Below are 18,501 nucleotides of genomic sequence, written 5' to 3' on the forward strand. Positions count from 1 at the left end.
TATGGATAAGGTATTGAAAAATGCAGTTGACATAAGTGATCAAGTAATGTGTTGTTTGGTAATGTAAGACTTATTATCACCTGACAATACCTATTATGTTCTCGTAAACATATGAATGTACCTATTACAACCTATAACAGATGTAATGACCTAGTAGGAGTCCCTAGGTCCTCTTAACATATATATGGATAAAAATACCTAAAAATGTGTCATGAGGTCGTTATGTGTCATTTGGTAATGTAAGAATCATCATTACCTAATAAGACCTATTATATCCTAATAATACATATTAAGATTTATTAGAACTTATAAAAAATAGTATGACCTATTACGACTCCTATGTCCCCTTAAGACACACATGTATGGATAAGGTATTGAAAAATGCAGTTGACATAAGTGATCAAGTAATGTGTTGTTTGGTAATATAAGACTTATTATTACCTGACAATACCTATTATTAAGTAGGAGATGATTTCCACAGCTAGTCAAATTGTGATGTGAATATCAGGATTTAACTGTGTGATTTTGAGTCAAACTCGATGACCCATGTTTCATGAGTAGTGATTCAACATGAATCTATCTCTCATGAGAATAAATGGAACACTTAGCACTCATTGGATCTAGGTGATGCTCACAGGGGTGAAGCACCGGGACTTCCCGGGAGGTCACCCATCCCAGCACTACTCCAGCCTGAGTGCGCTTCACTATGGAGGAAACTCCGTAGTTAAGCGCGCTCAAGCTGGAGTAGTACTGGGATGGGTGACCTCCCGAGAAGTCCCGGTGCTTCACCCTTGTGAGCATCACCTAGATCCAATGAGTGCTAAGTGTTCCATTTATTCTCATGAGAGATAGATTCATGTTGAATCACTACTCATGAAACATGGGTCATCGAGTTTGACTCAAAATCACACAGTTAAATCTTGATATTCACATCACAATACCTATTATGTGCTCGTAAACATATGAATGTACCTATTACAACCTATAACAGACGTAATGACCTAGTAGGAGTCCCTAGGTCCCCTTAACATATATATGGATAAAAATACCTAAAAATGTATCATGAGGTCGTTATGTGTCATATGGTAATGTAAGAATAATCATTACCTAATAAGACCTATTATATACTAATAATACATATTAAGATTTATTATCTAACCTATAAAAAATAGTATGACCTATTACGACTCCTATGTCCCCTTAAGACACACATGTATGGATAACGTATTGAAAAATGCAGTTGACATAAGTGATCAAGTAATGTGTTGTTTGGTAATGTAAGACTCATTATTACCTGACAATACCTATTATGTGCTAGTAAACATATGAATACCTATTACAACCTATAACAGACGTAATGACCTAGTAGGAGTCCCTAGGTCCCCTTAACATATATATGGATAAAAATACCTAAAAATGTATCATGAGGTCGTTATGTGTCATATGGTAATGTAAGAATCATCATTACCTAATAAGACCTATTATATCCTAATAATACATATTAAGATTTATTATCTAACCTATAAAAAATAGTATGACCTATTACGACTCCTATGTCCCCTTAAGACACACATGTATGGATAAGGTATTGAAAAATGAAGTTGACATAAGTGATCAAGTAATGTGTTGTTTGGTAATGTAAGACTCATTATTACCTGACAATACCTATTATGTGCTAGTAAACATATGAATACCTATTACAACCTATAACAGATGTAATGACCTAGTAGGAGTCCCTAGGCCCCTTAACATATATATGGATAAAAATACTTAGAAATGTATCATGAGGTCGTTATGTGTCATTTGGTAATGTAAGAATCATTATTACCTAACAATAACTAGTTTTTAAAATGAACATCATCAATATCTAAGTGTGGTTCATTCGGTTAGTAGAGGGCTTATGTTATGGTTAGAATGTGGTATGGGTTATGATTGTAGTTAATATAAGGTTATGTTAGAAGGTATATTTTTGTATATTTTAACCTAATGTTTTTGTATATTTTAACCTAATAGTTTTCTACACTTTTAACTAATGTTTTTCTATATTTTACTCTAATGTTTTTCCTAATATTTTTCTACACTTTTAATTAATGTTTTTCTACGTTTTTATATCATGTTTAACTACATTTTTGCTAACAAATTAATTTAAATACCATTCTTAAATAATCTAAAATAATTTAAATAATTTAAACATATTAAAAAATAAATAATTTAAAGAATTCCACTCACAAAATACGTAAAAAACAACTATTTTAAGTACGATTAACATCTACTAATCAAAAAATATGTTTAAAAACTATTAAAAAATAGGGAGGGAAAAGCCACCAACCAGTTACGGCCGAAACCCTTAATCCGCTCTCCAAACATTCATAAACTGCAACAGTAACAATGATAGCCACTAGAGGTTTGTGCAGAGTTTTATTCCCTTTTTGGGTTTCGGCCATAACACTTTCGGCTGAACCAGTTTTGGCCGGAATGGTACACGCCACGTAGGCGCACGAAACCGCCATGTGTGTACGGCTGGATCGATTATGGCCGAAACCGTTATGGCCGAAAGTGTTCCGGCCAAAATGGTACAAGATATCACAAAAGGTGACACAGGTTTGTGCTTTTACCCGGCACTTAGTGGTTTTTTTTGAGTCAATAAGACTCAAGAGTTAGTCACTAGTTTCTATTTTTGGCCTAGGATGATTAGAGATATCAAATAATATGTGGAGAGTTGTATAGTATGTCAAAAGCCAAAGGGAAAATTAACTATTGTTGGTCTTTATCAACCACTTCCAATCCCTATTAGACCATAGGAATGCATTTCTATGGATTTTCTAGGTTTTCTACCAAAGACAAGGTAGAGGTATGACAACATTTATATGATTGTGGACAGATTTAGTAAGATGGCCCATTTTGTACCTTGCAAGTCTATACCTAATGCTTTTCAGATTGCTCACTTATTTTTTAGAGAGGTAGTTAGGATACATTTCATACCTATGAGAATTATTTTAGACAAGGACAGAAAATTCATCAACCACTTTTGGAAGACATTATGGAAAAAGCTTGGAACAAACCTTTGTTTTTGATTTTCCTATCACCCACAAATAGATGGCCAAACATAGGTGATTAATAAGAGTCTTGGAAACTTGTTTAGGTGTCTCAAAAAGGAGTATGGTCAAGCATGGGATGAACTCACTAGGCAGGCTAAATATTCCTATAATGATATAGTGAATAGATCAACTGCTAAGAGTCCATTTGAGATAGTTTATGGTTTGCATCCTAGAGGAATGTTTTAATTAAGAGAGTTCAATGATGGAGTACAAGGTAGTGGATATGTTTATGACTTTCCCCAATCAATGAGTAAAGTCTATGGAAGTGTAAGGAAGATACTAAAAATAGTGACAAATTGAAGCAAAAGGTGGATGCCTCAAAGATAGAGGTGCAATTTAAGATAGGGGATGTTGTGATGTTGCACCTGAATAGAAAAAGATTGCAAAAAGGAGTATCATACAAGATCCAAATGAGAAGGTTGGGTCCTCAAAAAATACTTTCCTAGTATGGAAACAATTCCTACAAGGTGGCACTTCTTGAAGACATTGGACTATCACCCATCTTCAAAGCTGTAGATTTGATTTCCTACAAAGGACCTATCCAAGATGTTGATCAGAGTCTTCAAGAGGTAACATAAGATGTAGCATACCTACAATAGCCCCTACTCAACCTCTAGAAGTAGAGAGGATATTAGATTCACACGTCTACAAATAGAATAGGAAGAATGGCTACTTGGAACATTTTGTCAAATGGATTAGCAATTATGATTCCAATTCTACTTGGATTAGAGAGATATACTTAAAGAGGTTGGGTATTGATTCCACTTTACCTAATCTAACGATGGACTAGCTTCTTTTTGTGTGGGGGAGTATGGTTTAGGAGCACCTTAATCAAACTCCCTAGGTCTAGTTCTCTATTTTGGTTTTTGGATTGTTTAGACTCTAGTATTTGTTTTGTGTCTGGACCTTGGTTTTGTTAATCTCATATTGGTTTTGACAAGTTATTGTCTATACACTTAAGTCATTTACTTAGTTCATGTCAAAAAAGAAAAATATACAAAGTACAACATATAAGTTAGAGCATGCTGAGTAATTAGTGAGTGTCAACCCACTCATGTGTCGAGTCATTCAGATGTCAAGTAGATAGTATATGTTGATTAATTTAGCTGCCAAGAAAGTAGTGCATGTCAAGTCATTCAAATGGTGAGTGACAACATTGAAGTCACAACTAGTGTGAAGCACTAGGGACTTCAGATGTTGAGTAACATAATTTTGACATAGTTGTTTGTATTGGCACAAACTACTATTTAAACCATTTTAAAGCTGACTTAGGGATTAATTTATGATATTTTGTTGATAAGGATGAATCTTAAGTGTTAATCCTTATGTATTACATGCATCCAATTAGAAAAAAGGAAGGTTTAAGTAGCAATATGGGTGAATCATAGGCATTGATTCATACCTAATCCTAAGTCACCTAGGTCTTCTTAAGGAAGAAAAACACTAAATGTTCTATAGAGAGAGGAGTAGAGAAGGAGAGTTCACATGTAAAAATAGGACATTCATGGTGAGCAAGTTATTATGATTTGAGTTTCATTATAGAATCAGTTAAAGGAGAATAAAGGAAAGGAAATAGTGGATAGTAGAGGGACATCTAATTACAAAATATCATGTATACATCAATATAGAGGTGATCTGACATCAATCAACAAAGTGCTAATCATAGGATCATTGCTAAAACATTCTAAGAGGTGAATCAGTTAAATCTCTTAACATAGTAGTAATAATAGGCTATACTGAAATCCTCTAACAAGGTACTTAATTTTGAGTTAAAGTCCTTTAATTAGGCATAGCTCTAATAGGGTGTTCAATTTCTTTAATAGGATAATACCTAGTAGTTTTTGTAATCTTTTAATAGGGCATACCTTTTACAGGGTAGATCATGTTTCATGATCAAACATTGTAACCTTCATTAGATACAATTTATTACTACAGTAGTGAATATTTGTGGGTGTCATCCCCACCCCAATTTTACCTTCTATTTGCAAGGTTTCTAGGTAATCATATCTTTTATCATACATGTGTAAATGCTTACTTGTGTACATACTTTAGATGTATATGCTTTATATGGTATTTTAGATTACTTGTTGAAATTGTGAGATGGATGTATGGTGAATGTTTTATGGGTATAAGTTCGAAGAAATAATTCACCTCCCCCCTTCCCCACCCCCACTCAAATTTTACCTTTCCTATTGTAATTCCAATAATTGGTATCAGAGCTAAGTCCTCTAAAAGTAAAGCTTTGCAGCCTTGAGGAAAGATCTTAAAAATGGAAGTCTATAAGTTGGGAAAGATTATTGAGAACTAGGAGATTTAAATACAATTCATTCTACATCAGCTGAATGAAGCAAGAGATGATCTAAAAAAATTAGTAAGAAGAAGGTAGGAAATTGCTATTGAGGAGAATGACACACAATACCAAGAGATGGACACTACTAAACTATTTGCAAATGGAAATTCCAATGAATTTGATGTAGCAATTATAGATCTAATGGAAAAGAATAGAAAACTAGCTGAAGAGGTTAGAAATCTAAAGGTAGAGAAAGAATCAGAAGCCATATTTCTATGTGAAGTGACCAAATAGAAAAAGAAAGCTATGGAAGACAAAGTCATGATTGAAGATGAAAAAATAATTTTGACCGACATATTGGAAGAGAAATCATCAGAGGTAAATAGGATCACTCACATGCAAATGGAAACAATGAACCAAGTCATGATTACTAATCATGAAATAAATAGAAAATGCATTGAGATCACAACACTAAAGTTGAAGAATGAATAGTTGCGCAATGATCTGAAAAGGGAAAAGGATTTTGCTAAAAGTTTCAATAAACTTAGTGAAGCCATCAAGTACTTTGAACAATTGATGAGATCATCTATAGATCTAACAATGATACTTCTGGATTGGGATACACTAGTACTAGAGAAGGAGAATCATCCAAAAGTGGTGAAGAAAGAAGTAACAAATGTAAGACCTCCAAACCTACTTGTCATAATTGTGGTAAGATAGGTCATTCTACTAATGTTTGTAGGAACAAGACTGTAAATTTGAATGTTAAGTAGAAGAACATGGGTCACTACCATAACTATAATGAACAAGCTCATCAAGCACATGAATGTAGAACTAAGACCATGCACACTCAAAGATTTGAAGGATATTGCTATAACTATTAGAAGTATGGACATAGAGCTTTTGAATGTAGATCCAAACTCAAGTGATCATCAACCAAGTAGACAAAGGTAAAGAAAAATGGAAAGTCTTATAATTGAGATTATAATACAAGGTATAGTTGTCACTACTATCAAGATTATGGACATATTCCTAAGAATTTTATTAGAACTCATTTCAAAAGTGATTACAAAAGGTGGTTGAGTCAAACCACATGTTTTAGTTGTTTAAAGACTAGTCACATAAGCAGAAATTGTCCAACAAGGGTAAGGCCACCAAGTTGTGATTTGAACAAAGGAAAGGGAAAGGGAAATATTGAGAATGTTAGAGATGAGATGAGAAAAACATGAAAGAGAAAGGAAGATTGTAGCACATCAAGTGTAGATGAGATCACTTCACCCAATGGGTCAAGTGATCACATCCCCTCAAATTAAGCAATCAAGAGGTATGTGGGACTGATATTTAAAAGGATATAATATACATGTATTCCAAGGATTTATGTTTTGAAAATATTGCATATGCATGAATAAAGATGCAAAGTGTCGATAGGAATCAAGAATGAATCTTTAAGCTTTGTTAGTTTTCATTTTACTGTTGGGCATGAAAAGTTTCATATGGTTGTCAAGTGAAATATCAGTGGATGCCAATCTAGCAAAATTGTTAGTGAAGGTCAAGCTTGTAGTGGTTTTTGAGAATATGGAAAAACACATGGATTTTGAGTGTGCCAAAAATTCAATTGAAGTCAAGATCATATTTGTGTAAGAACTTAGCATTAAATGTAGTGTTTTAAGGGCTATTTGATCGATTTCTACTCATTTAACATCATTTGAATTTGAAGTAGAGTACACAAAGCTAAAGGTGATCTAGAGAAATTGATCTGAGTGTTAGAAAGTGATTTAAAAGGTTTTTTGACACCATTCCATTAGGATTCATAGGGTATTTATCATGTGTCAAGCTATGCAGTTTTAAATTTTGAAAATCTTAGTTTCATGTAATGGTGTCTAGTTCTTCAATAGCCAAGGTTGTAGAGGGTAAAGAGTTTTTAAATATGCAATTAATAAGTAATGAAACTAAACAACCTACTTTTAGGGCTATCCCAGCTATAGCTTACAAAGAAGATCCCTCTAGTGCATTACCCATGATACCACCACAAGTTTTGATGATACAAAATTAGGCAGGTATATTGAAAACTATGTGAGAACATAGTGTTGAAGGAGGAATTTAAAAGTGTTGAGAAGAAAGGGCTACTCATGCCCTAGATTTCCCCAACTTATTAAAGATAGAGTAGATAAAAATTATTTTAAGAAAAAATCATGACAACTCTATATGGCTAGAGAATGGACCAGTGAAAATCACCAAGAAGATTGTACATAGAGTCATAGGGTATCCAACTCTAGATCATCCCAATATAATGAGAAGTGAAGCTAAGGAAGTAATTGAAAGAAACACAGGGGTTGTGTGGAATAAAAGAGGGATGACAATTGATACAATCATAGATCCCCTAATAGCTTTTGTAGTGAGGATTATAGCACACAAGTTCTATCAATCCAACAAATTAAATAGTGTACCTTACATTGTAGTTGATGTGGGTTACAAAATAGTGAAGAAGGATCATACTTATGATCTTTTCAAGTTACAATCACATCAATTGATTGAGAATTTGGGAGCTATAAGGAAAACCAAAAGTGCACGATGTAAATCCTGATCTATTCTTGATGTATTTTCTTTAATGTACATAATACATTTCCCACATTTGGTAAAGTTGAATGGAAAGTAAGTAGACCTATTGCAGTTCAACTAGATTAATTTATTGAGCAACTAGGTGATAAGTTTGAATCCATCATGACAAGTTATTTTGAAGATTTCAAACAATCAAGGAAGAAAAGGCTAAGAATACCAATCTCACTAGTGGAGAAAAATTTTGATGATGCTTACTTCCAAGTTGATACTAATTTCACATATGTTCAGACAATAATTCCTGGAGTGAGATGGCTAAGGTGATTAGGATATGAAATAAATGTTGATGAGGCCTCTGTAGTAATCATGTCATTACTTGTAGAAGAAGTTGATAAAGAAGCCACAAAATATTGAAATTATGACTTGGCCAAATCAAATATTACAATGGAATTGAAAATTGCTTTAGTGGTCAGAACAAAGAATAAACTTGTTAAGAAATTGAAAGAAATATTTGGCCAAGGAGCCAACAAAGAAGAAGAGGAAGATGAAGAAGAAGAGAAAACAAAAGCTCAAGAACCATAGGCACTAACACAAGGTTAGGGAGAATATCAACAAGAAGAGGAAGTAGAAATTGCAAAAGGTGTTAAGAAAGAAGAAGCTAGTGAAGCACCAACAACTACTAAGAAAAAGAGAAAAGAAAAGACACAAGAAGTGAACAAACCAAAGAAGGTTACTAAACCTAATCAGCCAAAGCCTACAACACCTACCGCAAGGACTCGCACAAGAGTCATTGCACAAAAGGATAAAGAAGTAGCCAAGCCTAAGGAGAAGAAATTTGAAGCTCATAAGAGACCAAGGAGGAAGTATGTTATTCAAGCTGAATTTGATGAAGAGAAGAATAATTCAGATGACAATAGCCAATTTCAAGTGGTGAATCATAGTCCTTCTTTAGATTTAGATAATCTATGTGAGAATATTAGGGACAATTTTGATTTATCAAGTTTCTCTCATATTGAGTTTGACAATCTTAGGAAGATTGAAAAGAACCAAGTTGAAGAGGCAGTATATGCCATGATGGCTATATTCAAAAAGACTTATCTAGAACTTTCCAACTTCATACCTAAAAGTTTATATGATAGAGTTGAGAAAAAATGGTATTATTGTTTAGATACTAAAAAATAAAGTAGCAAGACAACTCTTGCTCAAGTTATGTTAGAACTTAGTAAGGCTAACATGTTTAAAGCCATTCAGAAATATGCTACAAGATTTTTGCCAAAATATAGGGCATTGAACATACTAAAAAATAACATAGAGGATGTTGTACAAAATTTCAAATAAATATGGAAAATGAAATATGGACTATCAACATCTAGAGAAGTTAAGTAGACACCTATTGAGGTAGGTGAGGATGAAGAAGATGACACTTAACAAGGCACAACTGAGGGAGGTACATATATGAATATTGACACCCATGCTCTAGCTGAAGAAGCATAACAAATAGAATAGAGTGTACAAGATACACAAGTATTGAGTACCAACCCTCCATAACAGAGAGGTGCAAATATTGAAAATTTCAAAATTAAGGATGTCTCTAAACTATTTCTTAGAACACCAATCCCCTCACAAAGGATGATTTGAAGAGGATACTTATTGAGACCACTCTCTAGGCCAAACTATGTGACAATCCTATATTGGTGAGTGTAGATGAAATTCAGAAAATAGACACAATAACTAAAAGGGAGGAAGTTAAAACACTAGACACACCTTTAGTCACTTCTCAAGTCACAAGTGTACAACCTTCACAATCTATAGTGGTATATCAAAGGAAGGAGACAGCAAGCTCCAATGTCAATACACTTATGCAAGATGCTCCAATCTCAATAAATGTGCAAGAACCTAAAAAACATAAGGATTAGACAATTGGAGAAGACAAATTAGAGACATTAGAGAATGAAGGCACTCAAGGCCAAACTAGTCAAGTAGATACACCTACACCCCCAACCCAAGATCAAGGTGCAGCTAGAACTACAAAGGAAGAAAGGACAAGACTAAAGAGTTAATATTGACACCAAGCCAAAGGAGCAACTAGAAATACAAGCACTAGTGACATTATCAGAATCTTCTACTCCTCCTACTCAAGCTCTTTAGAGGCCAAGCATAAATGCTACATCATTGCAATTTTCAAGGTCGAATCTTAGCTCATCTAAGGAAAAGGAGGTAACTATATATGGTGATGTTAGGCTAGATGAAAATATTGTATTGCCTAAATTTGACTTGGCAACAATCACAATTGAGTAGATGGGCATATTACAAGAGGCCCTAGAAAAGAAGAAAAATCAAGAACTACTCAAAAGGGAGGATAGGAAGAAGCAAGCTTTGATTGACATCGAAGATATTTTCCTATATGCATTCAATCTACCAACTCTAGATGAAAACAAGCCCATTATTCAGCAATTAACCAATATAGTGGAAAGGCTTAATGACACAAACCTAGATACAAATGTAAAACTACTTAAATGGTTTGAAAGGAAGTTTCAAAATAAGGTGAATGAAAGGATATCAAGTGCTATTGCACTAACATAGGTTGAGCTAGCAACCAAGATAGAAAGTGTGAAGAAGGTACTAGAGAAAAAAATTTATTTGTACACCAAATTGTGCAATCCTTCACTCTTCACACAAGAAATAAGGAATCACATCCTGAATTTGGAGATCCATATGCAGTCATCTAGTGTTGCTTTTTCCCAAGTCTCTAGCTCTAAGTGAGAAACACTTCAAATACCTCTTACAATCCCAAAGTCAATTAGCATCATTACAAGTAGATGAAGCCAATATTAGGGCTAAATTGATCAACATCCAATCAACATTAACTCCACACATGGAGATATTGCACAGTGAACTAGGCTATGCTAAAAATCTTATGAAGAAATATCCTCATCTTTCTACACTAGAAGGCTTAGTCCACCTTACTTTCAAGATGGCCATCCAACTCAAGTCTTTAAACGTAGCTTATGATAATTGGGATGCCAATCTAAAGATCATACTTGAGCTCCATAAATCATTTTTGGACAAATACACTATTAGTGTATAACCCATTGACATAAGTGTCAAAAAGGGGGAGTAAGAGTAATGGTGGATCAAGAAAGAAAGCAAGAAGAGAAAAGGAGAAACCCCAAGGGGGAGTAAGGGAGTAAGTGAAAAATATCAACTGTAAGAAAAATAAAGTATCAGTTATGTAAATCTAAGAAACAAGAGAATGATTTTGATACATAGTACAGAACAAAACTAACCAATCAACTCAGGAGGAGTTATGAAATTTTGAGGTATGACTGATAAGTCATGTATTTCAAATTTTTGATATTTTGAACTTTTTTATAGAAGCCAAATAGATATCTATGTTATGCTTGTAAGGATAAGATCATTAATGCATGACCAAGTGTTTTTAACACTCATCTCAAAGGGGGAGATTATTAATCTCATATTGGTTTTGACAAGTGAGTGCCTATACACTTAATTCATTTACTTACTTCATGCCAAACAAGTAACATATGTCGAGTACAACATATAAGTTAGAAAATGCCAAGTAAATGGTGAGTACCGAGCCGCTCATGTGCTAAGTCCCTTAGATGTTAAGCAAATAGTACATACTGAGTGATTCAGGTGCCAAGCAAGCAATGCATGTTGAGTCATTTAGATTGCAAGTGGTAGCATTAAAATCACAGCCAATACCAAGCACTAGGGACTTCAGATGTCAAGTAACACAATTTTGACATAGTTGTTTGTATTAACACAAACTACTATGTAAACCATTTTAAGCCAACTTAAGGATTGATTTATGATCTTTTGTTGATAAGGATGAATTTTAAATGTGAATCCATATGTATCACATTCATCCAATCAAAAAAAGGGAAGGTTTAAGACACAATATGGGTGAATCATAGTTGTGTTTTCATATCTAATCTTAAGTCACCTAGGTCTTCTTAAGGAAGACAAACCCTAAATGTTCACTAGTAAATTTGAACTCAATTTTTGATGAATTTTGGTCAAAATTTTGACCAAGTAGTTCATGGTAATTTTTCTCATCAGAATTTTGGCCAACCTACACGTTGGTCAAAATTTTGACCAATACATTCATCAAAAAAATTTAATTTTTGCTAGCTCTGATTTGTCGTTGTTGGTTAAAATTTCTACCAATGTTTGGTTGAATTTTTTTAAGAATTTGTGGAAATTTTGACCAATTCTTGGTAAAAAACTATCAAGAATTGGTCAAAATTTCCACCCATGTTTGGTTAAAAATTTTTATAATTGGTGGAAATTTTGAACAAGTCTTGGTAGAAAACTATCAAGAATTGGTCAAAATTTCAACCAATGTTTGGTCAAATTTTTTAATATAATTGGTGGAAATTTCAACCAATTCTTGGTAGAAAACTATCAAGAATTGGTTAAAATTTCCACCAATGTTTGGTTGAAATTTTATTTTATGTTGTATCAAGCAATTGTTACTTATCCAAACCATTTAATTTGCAACATTTTAAATCTCTACAAAGATAAAGTTGGACTAGGAGAATTTTTCTTCTCAAAGGTGTCCTTTGATTGTAAAGTCCACTTTACAATCAAAGGACACCTTTGAGAAGAAAAATTCTCCTGCTCCAACTTTATCTTTGTAGAGATTTAAAATGTTACAAATTAAATGGTTTGGATAAGTAACAATTGCTTGATACAGCATGGAACAAAGAAGAACATAAATATATAGCATGAACATGTATTCTTTGAAATTAAAGCATCCAAAAATGTAAGCAAAAATAGAACTATTGAAGTGTAACATGCCTCATTATGCACTCTTGATATTGCCAAAGTTGACAAAAATTGTTTCAACTATGAATAATGATATATTATATAATCAAAGTAACAAGGGAATTTTAGATTCATGATAGTTGGTTTTCAAAGTAAGTACAGTATAGTACATAAGTTGGAGAAGAAAAGTATCCTAAACTGAACACCACTATATGAAAATTATGCATTTTATCGCACAAGAACTTCAATACTGGACCAACTACTTTTGAAGTTTACTTGTGTAGTCATTTTTCTTTTTTTAAGAATTTAATGACTGAAGAGTACTTTAGTTTCTTTAAATTGTTATGGAAATCATAGTTACACTTGTCTAATGTATCCTTTGTCTGCTCCTTAAGAAACGCTCTCTATGAACTCCTTTACATCAAACATAGAAGTTGGATACTTCTTTGTAATGATGTCCTATTTTACACAACACATTTTAAATATTATATGCCAAAACATATATCATGGTTTCACTTTTACAATTCATGAAATGAAGAAAATCAAGTTTGAGATCAAATTGTATTTTTTTCAAAATGATAATTTATCCAAAAAAGAGTAGATATGACAATGCACCTTTTTAGTTATAATGGTTGAGATAAGATTTGCAGGGGTAATATCAAAAGTAGGGTTCCAAACAGAAATCCTAGATGGAGCTACTTTTTGACCTTGGCCACCAAGAGCATGAGTTAGTTGTTTTGGTGACCTCTCTTCAATTATTATATACTCACCAGAGAAAATTGAGAGATCCACTAAGGTCAAAGGAGCAGCTATATAAAATGGGATATGATGGTCAAAAGCTAAGAGTGCCAAATTATATGTCCCTCTTTTATTTGTTGTGTCACCTATGAAAATATATTACCAACTTAGCAAGCCTTAACATACAAGAACAAATGTTGTTGGCAAAATTATGTTGGCCAATCATCTAATGAGATTTAATTTGATGAAAATCAATTTCAAATATCATAGCCAAGAAATTGTAGGATATTAATTGTAATTCTACATAGCATTTGTTGCAATGCTATTTGCTCCTACAACTATAGCATCTACATGACCCCTACTAGCCATCAATTTACAAAATCAAGAAAAAAAGACTAACAGATGTAGTATAGGGTACTAGATATAAAAAAAAGTGAAACAAAAGATAAAACCTAAATCATTTGATAAAAACAAGAAGAATTTTAAAAAATCATTTGATAACTATTCACAAATGAAAAATATAGAAGATGTCCCAGCATTAAAAAGGATCTTCTCTCCATGGAAGTTTGATGTGCTAAGTACAAATATCTATAAGGTTATGTGTGTGTCTATAAAGAGAGATAACATCAACAACACACTCTTCTCTTGTGTTCTCAAGATTACCTTTGTGAAATTTTTTTTAAAAACTCAGATAAAATATCATACACATTCAGGTGGGGAAAAAATATATAGTATACCCCAGTGCTAAGAGATGTTGTATAGATTAAAAGTGTGTTTATGATATTGGAACCATCTCATGGAGAATTTGACATTTGCAAGGATATGGATGTATTTTGGGAAAATGAATACTCAGACACTTCAAGATTCCACAATCTATAATGTTACAAAGAAATCACAATAACTGATGATACGAGAATCAAAATACAAAACCACATTTTATGGTCCATTAGCAGGACCTGACTTTGAGATAACCATGGTATATTATCTCTATATTCAGATTCATTCACACTCATTTGAAGTTTTTATTAGCAGTTTTTGTAGGATAGATTCTTTGTTCCTTTGAAGAATTGATTAAGAGGTAATAAAAGGGTATTTCAACCGCTATAGATTACTCCCTGGCTCTAGTTTTATTAGCAAAATATTTAATTTCAAATGCACAATGATAAAAGTGCAGCAAAAAATAAAAGTCATGGTTATTGAAAGAGAACCCAAAGATAGTATCTTTGACCAGCTTGAGATACAATGAAAGTTCCATAGCCTAAACTTGCTATGGTTCAGGCATCGACTACTCTAACTAAATAAGTTGTGAAAGCTATTAGAAAAAAGTTGGGAAAGGTAATTTGAAGCTAAATAGTTAACCTAGAATTAGGAATGAAAAAACCTAATTAACCATTAAAATAACTTGACTATCTATGAGCATACATTAACTATAATTCTAATTCATCTGATATCTCTAATCTTTTAAACGAGAAAAAAAAATCCCATCATAAAGAACATGTTATTTGACTAATGTCTAGCTTTTTTGACTTTGTTCAACAACATTACCTAGTCCAACCAAGGTTTTCATGAGATCTAAGATGTTATTTGAAACAATTTCAGCATGTCTAAACTGATGGTAAGGATGGGTTCATACCCGAATACATAGTTTCTTCACAAATAGGGCTACTAGAAGAGCCCCAATTAGGCCTCCTTCTCAATTTGTAGGGCTTATAACTCCTTCCCCTCAAAGATTAAACTCAAATTATCTAAAGAACATTTGCTACAATGGAGAAAAAACAATGTACAAACTATTCTATCCAAAAAGATCACAACCACACTGCTATATGCTTCCAAACAAGGCAAAAACTAGTAACTATTATTGTAGAAGCATGCACAATCTATTGTAACTGTATTGTGACCATACAGTAATGAATGTTAAACCTTGGTTAGGGTTTATCAAGAATTAAATAGCCTTCATCAGGGTTTGTGTGTTGTGTTAGGGCCTTTTTAATCACCTAACTTAGTGCAAACCTTTACAAAGGAAAAGTTGCTTATATATATACAAAAATCTTGAATGAAAAACTCAAACCAAAAAACTTTTGAGCAAATGTCAAACCAAAATTTAAACTAGAATCTAAACTAAAAACTAGCATCTCATAATAAAAGGAAGATCTATATGGAGGGGACTTTACCATCTATGATAACAAAAAGGAAAGATGTTTCAAACAAAGTTATATCTATAGTTTTGGAGAATTTTAGTAAACGGCTTCTAGTTTGCCTATGCTATTGGCAGGAGTCTATTGCATGGACCACATAGCTTGGGTTTGGATCTAAGTCATTGTAGCATCTTTCATTAACTTATATGGATATGAATGGCAATAATTGTTGTTGGTAAGAATACAAAACCTAATTCTGGTTATTGCCACCCTTACTGGTGTTGCTCTCTCTACCATTGTACACAAGAACAAAAGCTCCATATTGTGCAAATATTATCACATTGTTCTATGTTTGGCTGATAAAAATTATCAAATGCAAGATTTCCTACCCTTAGTGCCAACCAAGAAAACCAATAAAATATTTAAGGCAACCTTGGAAATAATTGAGGAAGAGGAAAATGATACTTTTGTGACTAGTCAACATGAAATTTATTGTGGCATTTAACCATGGCTCTTGTGGCATTCGTTAGATAATGGTTACCCCCATCTAAGTCTAGTTCAACACTTAATTTTATTTTAAGCATAGACTAATAATGTAGCAAATGTAGGCAACTTTAAAAATGATGAAGTAAAAAGTTTATATGATTGTGCTAAATTATTACCTTCAAAAAGAACCCCAAACACACATTTTTGCCTCCTAGAAACCTTGAAATTTCTATAGATGTTGATAAAACTCCAAAAATGACCACTAAGAAGAACTGATTTAAATTATTGGTTCCATGCGCATCATTGTCTAGACTCTAATTGAAGCTATACATTTTCTCCATGCATTATTTTGGGCCTATTTCTTCTTAGGCTTGCCTTGATTAAGTATCCTCTTCCCATCATCTAGCTTGCACTAGCACATACAAAATATCATTAGATGTTTCGAATCAATTTAAAATCTCAACAAGTATCATTTATCTTAATTGTTGATTGATTTTATATATATATATATAAATAAGTTTATTCAACATCTTAAGATGTGCATCCATATGCAAGTTTGGAGTTTACTAATTCCATCAAAAAGGTGAATACTAGGATTTAGTTTGGAGCTTACTGATGCTTACTTTTTGTTTGGATCTTTTGGCACATTTTGTTGATCACCCCAATCAAGGTGATACAACTCCAAATATTCATCAACTTTGTAGGAGCTAGGAAACCTATTAAATCTTCCTTCATTATAATAAATCTCAATACCATTTTTTTTTCATGATGTTTCTATGAAGTTCATTCATTGCGTTTTGGCAAAGTTACTACATGAAATTAGTTATATGAATGATATGTAGCACCTCCTTTTGTATTTGTTTAATTTTAAGTATCAAAATAAAAAATGACTAAAATCTTCTATATTTTTTCTTATAGATGATATATTAACTGAGGAATAGAATGAGTTTGGTGGAGTCTGCTGCTGAGATGCCTTATGGTTTGATCTATGTCCATTATATTTTAACAAGCAAGGGGATGAATGCTATGGTATGTTGTGATCATAAATTAGTTGAACCTAAATAGGATTTAGGTGCTTGTGCTAGTTGAATATGATCCTTTTTTTTCTCTTGATATAACATGTGTCGCTGGAGAAGTACAAGAATACTAATTTTTGAAGGTGCCCAAGAGTTTACTATCTAGGTCAACCATGTCTCCTAGTGGGCCAATCAGATATTCCATGAACAAGAATAGTGAAAATTTATTGTCCAAAATGTGAAGATGTTTACTATCCAAGGTCCAAATATCAAGGCATTATCCTTAATAAAGCATGTTTGCATATATTTTAGTCTTTAAAAAGTCATACATTTATAGCATGAGTAAATGTTCATTTCTATATGTTAGGATTTTCATTTAATTTCATATATAATATTTTCATTTTTTTGGCTAAATCTATAATGTGGAGGTATTTTAACAATTTTCCTTTTGAGAGAAAATCAGTACTTTGAGATACAAATATGCATGATTAATGGTGTTATATGCCCATATAATTTCCTCAACTAAGACAAATACTGATGGGGCATATTTTGGAACAACATTTCCACATCTTTTTTTGATGAAATTTGGACATGTAAATACATCAAAGCGAGTGTAGAGTTATGTTCTGAAGATATTTGGGTCTAAAATCCACAAAAGTGCTAGATGAGCCATTGCAGAGGAATATCCAAAAAGCATCTAGGTTTAAAATCTACAACAAGGAAGATAAGCAATACATAAAGGTGTAAAATGTAGCTGGTTGTGACCAATGAATCTTAATGAGGGGCATGTTCCACATATTATTTTCATTTTAATTCTTATGGTATAAGTTTATTGTGTGTCACCTCCATTATTCCCATGTACAAAATAGTGAAATCACGGAGTATTTGAATTTTGAGTTTTGGCTATTTGAATTTTACCTTTATATTGTTGAAACAAACTTTAAGCTTTTTTCTTGACAACTTTTAATTTATTAGCTTGAAAATTATGGAAACTAACATATTGTTTTTTGCTATGTGATACAAGTGAATCACACTCCATCATGCAATAGTAAAATCTTTCTGCTGAATGCGAATGTCTTATAGATAAACAAGATTTTAAGTAGCATGGTTGTTTAAAAAATATTTCAAGTTTGGAATACATACTCATGGAAGATTACACAATAAAATTTTCAAATTTATTGTCTCTAATATTTGTCTAAAAACTCCTTTGAACTATTGATAATAGAGACCTAGCACATCTGGAGTTGCATGGCCACACAACAGTTCCTTTTTAGTGTTCTGAATGTAGATCAATTATGCTCTTTGTGTGTAGCACTAAAAGCTCTCTTCTGCTCCATGACCATGTCTTATAGGTAAATTATACTTTAGAAAGCATACCTTGTTTCAATATA

The 18,501-nt window shown here is 32.7% G+C and overlaps 1 pseudogene; it reads left to right on the forward strand.

Moving 5' to 3' along the window:
* Nucleotides 1-2,531: 2,531 nt before the first annotated feature.
* Nucleotides 2,532-17,778, forward strand: LOC149578169 (casein kinase II subunit beta-1-like; annotated as a pseudogene).
* The last annotated feature ends 723 nt before the right edge of the window (nt 17,779-18,501 follow it).

This window comes from Cupressus sempervirens, chromosome 1, assembly GCF_028749045.1.
Source record: "Cupressus sempervirens isolate cs-2001-9-10 chromosome 1, ASM2874904v1, whole genome shotgun sequence".
In the NCBI taxonomy this organism is placed as follows: Eukaryota; Viridiplantae; Streptophyta; class Pinopsida; order Cupressales; family Cupressaceae; genus Cupressus; species Cupressus sempervirens.